This window comes from Plectropomus leopardus, unplaced genomic scaffold (assembly GCF_008729295.1).
Source record: "Plectropomus leopardus isolate mb unplaced genomic scaffold, YSFRI_Pleo_2.0 unplaced_scaffold35, whole genome shotgun sequence".
In the NCBI taxonomy this organism is placed as follows: domain Eukaryota; kingdom Metazoa; phylum Chordata; class Actinopteri; order Perciformes; family Serranidae; genus Plectropomus; species Plectropomus leopardus.
Window position 1 is genome coordinate 21,564 of NW_024638244.1, and position 8,964 is coordinate 30,527.

An 8,964-nucleotide genomic window follows, 5' to 3' on the forward strand; every position below is an offset into this window, starting at 1 on the left:
CAGATGGAGTCAAAAGCCAGTTGCCCATCCCGCAGTGAGCGTGAGCTCCTCCTTAATGACACATCAGCTCCCCTACGGTTTACTGGTCTGCCACTGAATTATAAAATAGAAACAGAATAGAGCGCATTAAAAAGTCATAAAGTGGTCAGAGATGTCGAAGACTTAAATTGTCTCCCACTGTCCTTCCTCTGCTTGAAGAGTCTCCACTGACGCTCATAAAGCAATAAGACACCAGCATATGACAGAAACAATCTTCATTAAGTGGACGTATAAAACATCATAAAAAGGTAATTATCATGTAGGAGAAAAGTAGTTGAAGCAGTCTATGAGGGCATGCTGGAAAATGAATATTTTATCTGCAGAATGCAGAACTTTTCAGCATAAAAGGTTTTCAGCTATGAAGTGAACCAGATACCAGTTGAGCTTTTGACAGTTTCCTATACGCAGTTGCAGGAAAATACGTGTTCTGTTCTCAGAATCAAAGTCTTCATTAGCAGGGAGCTGACAGTGTGTGGAGACAGACGGGATATCATTAAGAGCGTTTTAAACGTGGTCAAAGAGGCCTTTTAAATTTCACCCCGCACAATAAAACATGCCCTAATGGGATAAAAAAAAAAAAAATCTAACAAATAGCCCGATAAAATGTTTAATCATACACATAGGAGACACTTCAAGTTCAGTGCCACCTTGTAACAAGACACCCTGGATAAAGTGTTGGCTCTATGTTGCAAGCTAATTAATGGCTTTCTTAATGGTTAATAAATATTTTACAAAACCTATAAAGGTTATTTATAGGTCTGATAGGAACAACTTTGGGGTTGCCAACTTGTGACAAATCCCTTTGGCTGGTGTTTATCTTCCTCTAATCACACCAGTTTGTCTTCCAGGTTTATCATACAATAGAAACATGGACTTTTGTAAAAAAAAAAAAAAAAAAAAAACTCAATTTATGGCATTTTTTGTTGAGAACTAATCCTTCAAAATTTGATTAAATTGGCTTGATTTCTTTCAAAAACATGGAGGCAATGAGCAATGAAAGAAGAAATGACCCAAACATCAGCAAGAAATTTGTAAAAAGTCAAAGAAAATTACCCAAAAATATGTATTATATATTATATTAGTATATAATGTTTTTCCTGCCTCCCTGTAAACTTTTCCCTAGATTTATTAAAAAATTCTCTAAATCTACTAATTTATTTTTATTTGTGGAACATTCTTACCAAGTAGCTGACTGACTTTTTCTCCCACATTTAATGAAAGAAATGACACCAATTTGCTCAGAACTCAAAGGTTTAAATTTTTGTGTAAGGCGTTTAAAAGCAGCACTAGAAAAGTGATGTCACTCTAGGTTTCAAAGGGTGAAATGAGCAGATTGAAACCCCGGCATTCTCATACCTGTCCGTTAAAAATTGAAGCTGAAGCCAGGACATGTTAGCTTTCTATCCAAAGTTTGAGATTTCAAAAATGTTATTTTTTTCCAAGAGTTACATGAGAAAAAAATAAATACCTATCTATTGTTTCTACACTACATATTAAGCATAGCATAAAGTGCAACAGCTAGCCTCAGTCTGTACAAAATTCCAAAATCTGCCAAATTAACTGGAATTAATTCCTTGCCAAAAGTTAAATGAGAAAATTTATACCACTCTAATTGTCTGTACACATAATATAACGATATGGTCAAAGGATGGTTAGCTTAGCTTAGCATAAAGACTAGAAACAGGCAAACAGTTGGGCTCTGTGTAAAGATTACTTGAGCCCCTTTCCCACTGCACAAAAAACTCACTAACACTTGCTAACATCTGACTTTTGTATTTCATATGAAAATTTTAAATCTGCTTTCACTTCTGGGATAAATGGCTCTGCAGTAGTCCCGTATATTTATCTGCAGTATTTAGCTCCAGTTGACAGTGATGAAAACATGTCACTAAGTGGAAGTGGTAATTTGATACAAAGACACGCTGCCACAAAATACAATCCATCTCTGTCCAAACTGCAGCAGAATATCATCAAGATGGTCAGGAGATGACAGTGAGACTAAATAAGTAACAGATATAACAAACGAAGTAACAACTAACATTTTCACTGGCCTCCATGCTGCTTTCTACTGTTAACTAACCTATTTTTTGATATGGACGTAAAGTCAAACAGGACAAAAAACTAAAAAGACGTAGCCTGCTGATCTGCTGAGCCATACGCACAGCTTTTGTTTACTGATAATGGGAAAGGAGTCTATCACCTATTTTTAGCAGGTTTTCCCATTTTTAAAAACCCCTCATATATGTGATCATTTTGGTGGAAGATAATTGACAAGCTCTGTCTTGTTTGTGTAATTTGTATAAGTAGGCCTACAGAAGAGAACGACTGAGAAGTAAAACCACAACTTGTGGGTTTTAAATAAACAAAACAACCTTACATGTTAATACTTTATTTCAGAGTTGCTGGTAGGTGAGTTTTGCTATCTTAAAATAGAGCCAGACCAGCTCCACTTGGTCCCAGTCTTTATGATAAGTGGCTCTGCCTTATACTTACTGGACAGAAAGAGGTAGGATATCATAACTGTCATTTAACCATTAAATGCAACCCAAAAAACAGACAGATAAGTGAATTACAAAAACTGTCAAACAATATTTTAACATTTTTAACTGCAGACTTAAAGGCTCAATTGAAAAAAAACTATGTATTTATTGATGGTTTACCAAAATATAAAACTGCAATACAAACAAAGAAGAAGTGCATCAGCCAAAGGGATTTGTCACAATCTGAAACCCCTAAGCTGTAGGCATTAATACATTGTAAATGGTCTACAGCCTATTGAATTACCAAATGATTATTGGCCATAAATGAAGCTGTTAGTTGGGCGTTTACAAAGAATGTTTTATTCCTGACTAAACTCAGTTAAATTAGTAGAATCCAATTACTGTGAAGCTTTGAGTTGAATCAAAACACAAGCTCAACCAGGAGCTTAAAATAGATTTGGAAAAATATATATAGAGAAAGAAGGGCAAAGGCATTAAGTACTCATTCAAAACACGATCACAAGTGTTTGTGTTTAATCTACACACAAGAGCATTTTTCAAAAAGGCGCCGCTCCATTCATCATAGAATACACCTACGCAGGAAACGACGATTATGTTTTCTTCAGAAACTATTATCTTCACACACCTCATGATTTGAGGTTTTTACTTTCATTCCAGTAAATGGCTTTTTTAGGGAGGACTATCTTTCACATCTTTTTCACATTATCGCCCTGCTATGTAGCGCTCATTAGCCTAATGATGGATAGAGAGAGCAAAGACATGATACCTTTAAGAATGTGTGAAACCTCTTCAAAGCTGTCTCTTCTCAGCCGTGCCCTACAGAACAAACGTGCCCGTGTGGGACAATAAAAAGTGAACTGCATTCAGTCGAATACTGCAGAGCACCGTTATGATGTACAGCAACGTAACTGTCTTAATACAAATGAGCAGATTGAGATTTGAGCTATTCTGTGATTGACTTTCTAATTGCTTGTTCCACTTCATCAGCTTTAACTTGATTATAATATTCAGTGAAACAATATGACTGAAGTGTTGAAAGGAGGAGCTGGTAGTTAGCACAATCGTCTGAATGTTCAGTTCCCTGATTCTCTGCTCGGGCTGTGAAACGCTGCCTCACAGAACAGATCAGAGTCTGTGCTCGCTCATAGATGACCTCCCTGACCGCCATGTTGTCTGAACCTCCTCGCCGTGAGCAGCTGCCGTAGCTGCTGCAGCTTTCTTATGTGTGCTAGCTAGGATGCGGAGCTTCTGTACTAATGCCAAGGTAGAGGGTTCAATCTCTGTATGGGCCAACTAGGCAGAGGTTTGAAGGCTGTCACATCTTGTAGAAAAACAGCTGGTCAATCTTTTCTCAGGGAGTGCAGGGAAACTTCTTCAAACTTTGTCTGTGCATAACTCTGCACTTCCATTCAGCTCTATGGAGCTTTTTAGCATCTTTCAGCTCGTTGATTTGCTTTTAAGGCTCGCAAGTTAAAACTGCGTGAGGTAGTAAACATGTAAAAAGCTGTAAACACACTTTTTAACCCATCCACAGCAGCAAATTGCAGCATTCATTTGGATTTGTTTGCTGCAGCACGCTTTCATCTCAAATCATCACACATTGCCTTTGCAGTGGACTACTGTGTCTGCATGTTACACTCAAAGTATTCTTCTGTGTCTGCGTTCAGGGATGCTGCTACTGTGATTTCAACAAAAGCAAATGGTGGGATTACACTGCACATTGTTATATGTAGGCAACAGAAGCACATGGCAACCAACACCAGGATGTAAACAAATGCACATACTGTCACAGATGGTTTAGGGGAGGGACACACACGGTAAGGTGTTGAAAAAAGCATCACATTCAGATGGGAAGCACATACTGGACTCCAGCATGAAAGTCTAGGGTATGTTGGACCCATCCACTACCCCAACCCTTGTCCCATAGCGACATTTGTGCTCCTCGGTCATTACCAGCAGCATTTCAACCCGACGCGTCCAGCAGCGCATTGTGCAGACACAACAGCAACTGTCAGTCCTGATGCTGTGGCAAGTGCCATCCAGCCATCCGTCAGCATATATTCATACTGCAAATGGTTCTATCCAGCGTGTCAACGCCGTCTAGCAGCATATTACGCGAATGCAGAAGATGACTTTTAGTGTGGGGATCTTAAGCCAAAAGCACTGCAAAAGTGGCAGTATTTGATGACTTTGGAATGAGAACAGGCTGAAAGCTCTATTTCTGCTGTATGAAATCATCCGGATAATAATTCTAAAAAAAGGTTTTACATTAAATATCAATAGAAGTGCTTGGTGGATATTGTAAAAACCAGTCTGTTCTTATTTGGAACTCATAAAATACTGCTGCTTTGACAGAGCTTTTGGTATAAGATCACTACACCAAAAACCACCCTCTGTGTCTGCATGAGATGCCACTGGATGGCATCAGGTGAGAACTCAACCAGACAGAACTGGTCGCGGTGTTACTATACACCGGCGGATAGCCGGTCGACACCTGCCATGTCCACATGAAACGTGGCAGGATGGCATCAGGTTGAAACGCTGCCCTTCATCCTAAACATCTATGCCAACGTGTACGTTTGTTGATGTCCCAGCGTTGGTTGCCATGTGCTTTAGTTGCCTAAACATGACCATGTGCAGCATAATCCAGCATGTGCTCGTCAGTCCTGGAATGTAAAGAGCAGAAGCAGAAGGATAGCTAGAGCGTATTATGCACAAGTCCCTGCAAAGCAGTAATTTATGATGACTTGGGTTGAGAACGTGTTGGTAAAACAGTTGAGAACAGCAAACAATAACTTCCTGCTCATTAAGTTTCCTTTCTACCAAGCTGGGTCCTACTGCTCCGCATCTGCACACACACAAAATTTGGAGGCACTGCTTCAAACCAGTCAATTCTTTCAGCAAATTGCACACCTTCAAGACCAGAAGGCATGTCACACCACTGACCGCTCTCACCTGTGGCACTTGTCAGACTTATCTCTGGTAACGAGAGATAAACTCTGTGGGATGAACTCAAACAAACACCAGTCGCCACTGACACAGCCTCATCGCCGGAGAAAAACACACACACACACACCGACACCAATTATTTTTGCATTGTAGTCTGCAAGAGCCAATTTCAGTTGAGGGTGCTATAAAACCTTGATGGATGAACCTTCATTGGCAAAATGTCATGTACAAGTTGATTCGGTTCTTCCGTGTGCATCATGAAGACAAAGATGCAATATTAAGTTTGCATCTTCCCACATTAGCTGCAGCTTTAACCTCCCAAAGCCTCTTTGCTTTTGTTTTGTGATTAATTCATCCAGACTGGTGCTTTAGTTAAACATTTCTCAAGGCGCAGCGTGAACTTTAGATACGTCTGCTGTCTCGCTGCTTGCTCAGTGACCCACGATTATTCAGATTTATGTAAACAAGGATGGGAGGTGTTTCATATTTGCATTTAATTCCAGGGCTAGTCATCAATTTTCAAAAGGGTCGACGAAAATACAACTGACATGAAAGTACTTTAAAGAGACTGAAGATACTGATGTTCACCTTTTGCCTGATACCTTCTTGTGTGTAAGCAATTCTGACTAATGCCTTCAGAGTCCGCAGAATCAATATTAACACAGTCTTTGATTCAGAATCCTTTTGAGGGCTCATATTGGCAATTAGTGCACTCCAGGTCAACAAGACCTTACATTTGGATTTTGAGAAAATTACCCTCAGATTTTCGATGACCTCAGAGCACACTGACTCTCTCTTCTAAACCGAACAAACCCCTAAATGGGTGCAGCCGGGAGATTGCTCAGTCTTACTTCTTTTAGACCTTAGTGCAGCATTCAAGATTTGATCATGAAATTTTAATCGACTCACTTAAGCACTGAGGTGGGTATCTGGCTCAGCACTGAGCTGTCTCAGATCCCATCTTTCTAATAGACCTTTGTCTGTTAGACAATTCATCTTTCGGAGGCACACAGCCCCTAAAAAGTCTCACAGAGCTCAATTCCGGGTCTCTTCCGTTTGTCCCTCTATAGGGCAATCACCCTCTTGGAGATGTCCTTCAATAAAACTGTCTGTGTCTCCACTAGTGTGCAGAAAATACCAATTTATACAAGCTATTACAACAGTGAAACAGACAGTAAAAACCAATGCCAATACAGATGTCTTCATGGAAGTAAAGGTCTTTTTTGAAAAACAATCTTCTTACTTAACTACTTTTTTTTAAAAAACTGATAGACATTTCCATTTTGACCTTTAGTAATGACCTTTAGTATACTTTAGAATTGGAGATTTAAAGTTCATCTGTAATATATGCGTTGGTATTTTGTGTAGGGCGCTGACTCACACTGAAAATTGTCTTCAGAGGATGTCTGAAGTGTATGCCGATATTTTTTGAAGGTTTTTTATTACAATTTTCTTTCATTCATGGCTTATTTTCAATACTACTTAGCACAGGGTATAAACATCATGACAAAATATACAAAATTAGAACCAAAGGGGTCACTGATTATCTAAAATCCATAGCTCTTTTTGGAATGTATTCATAAGGGGAAGCTTCAGCTTTAAATTATAAAGTATTGCATAGTATTTTAAGTATTGCAAAAACATAGATTTTGCAATACCTTTCCCTAGTTAGGCTTTTAGAATTGAAAACAGAAGTGTGAGGTTACTAAGCATGGAGTAATAGAATACAAAAATACAATACACCACACACAATAAAATACAGGCAAAAAAAAGGTAAAAGTGGAAACCAAAATAAGATCATATACACAAAAACTTAACAATTTCTATGTCATTTCAGCACATTCTCATCCCAAGTTGTCAAATATAGCCGCTTTGAAGTGGACTTCCATGTCTGCATGTTACATTTGAGGTATACCTCTGCAAATGTTTGTGTCTGCTGTTGACGTTCCAACATGCCACTATGGCGATGTCAACAAAAGCACATGCTGGCACAGATGATTAGGATTAGGGGAAGGAGGCACATGGTAATGGCCGCAAAAAACATCACATTCAGACGGGAAGTGAACACCAGACTCGAAGTTCGTTGGACCATCCACCGCCCCTCCTGCCAGCCCTGGAGGGATGGCCGTGCTTCTTATATTACATTGTTACTGGCAGCTTTTTAACCTGACACTGTCCAGCAGCAAATCATAAGGACACAACAGGTACCATCCAGCTGACGCTGCCTGGTGGTGTATCTTACAACTGCTGAAGGTGGCTTTTGATGTTTAGGTCTTACGCTGAAATCACTTGAAAAGCAGCAGAAATTGACAACTTCGGAACAGGAACAGGCTGGTTATTTGAGTACAAGGTGTGTGTGTGTGTGTGTGTGTTTGTGCCCACACATGTACGTCAGTGTATTGTGCCTAATGCACATGTGCACACGTGTGTTGAAAAACCTTGAGTTCTGACTGTTCTTTAATTTCAGATGGCAATGAATTCCTCTTACTGAAAAGGATGATTAACCAAATGTTGTTCTTCTCATGTTCTTATGTCTGAGGAGGTTAGTCACAAGAGATGAGTGTTTTTAAAGGTTTTCGTTTAATCGAACAGTTTAGGCTGAAAAAAGACAGAAAAATATGTGACAGAGAGAGGATGACATGTAACTGAGTTCCCAGGGAAGATTTGTATTTAGAGCATCATGAGCTCATGGTTGCGTTTTAGCCGACAGCCTCAGCAGGAAGCCACTCAATCCATCTGTGCTGACAAACACCCATCAATAATGAAACCAACAGGAAATGGAGAAATGATTTCTTCTGTCAGCGTCACTTAAAATCCTAACGGCTGCCAGATGTTGGGGAGGCGTTTCACTTAAACAGGATTAAAGAGAGTTACAGTTGTGTAAAATGAGTACAGTTCCACACTCTCAACAATGAAAATGCCTGCGTTCCCTTAATTTGCACCTCAAGTAAACAGGAATGGCCAGCTCTCTTTTCTCTATTTCACTAAATACCCCACTCATCAACTCTGAAGCTTTAGTGGTCTTAAAAAAGATGGTTCTCACAAGTGGCTATATGACACTGCAAAACTTCATCACACCGAACTGTACCGAACATGGCTTTACAGCCTCGTAGCGATGGCGATGCAACCATAGTTAAGTGCATTTTAGCCTTATATTAGCTTTTTACTTTTGGTGATTGGGTTTAGGCTTCAAAAATCCAAAAAGTGATGTTCATTTGTGAAGATTATCCAATTGGAAAAGATATGTAATTATCCTAAACGTTTGTTTACTACTGAGCTTATTTTATGCAATGATCCAAAGTCCGAAGGAAAAATCCTATAGACTTTTTTTGATGAGGGAACCGGGGCGACATTAGTTCTGAGTCAGCCTACAGTAAAACATCATCCCTGGAGCACTCTCAGTTGGTCATGCTAGTCTGGCTGTAGACTTTTAGAACGTTGAATCACATATGACATTTTTTTTTAATTGACAGAG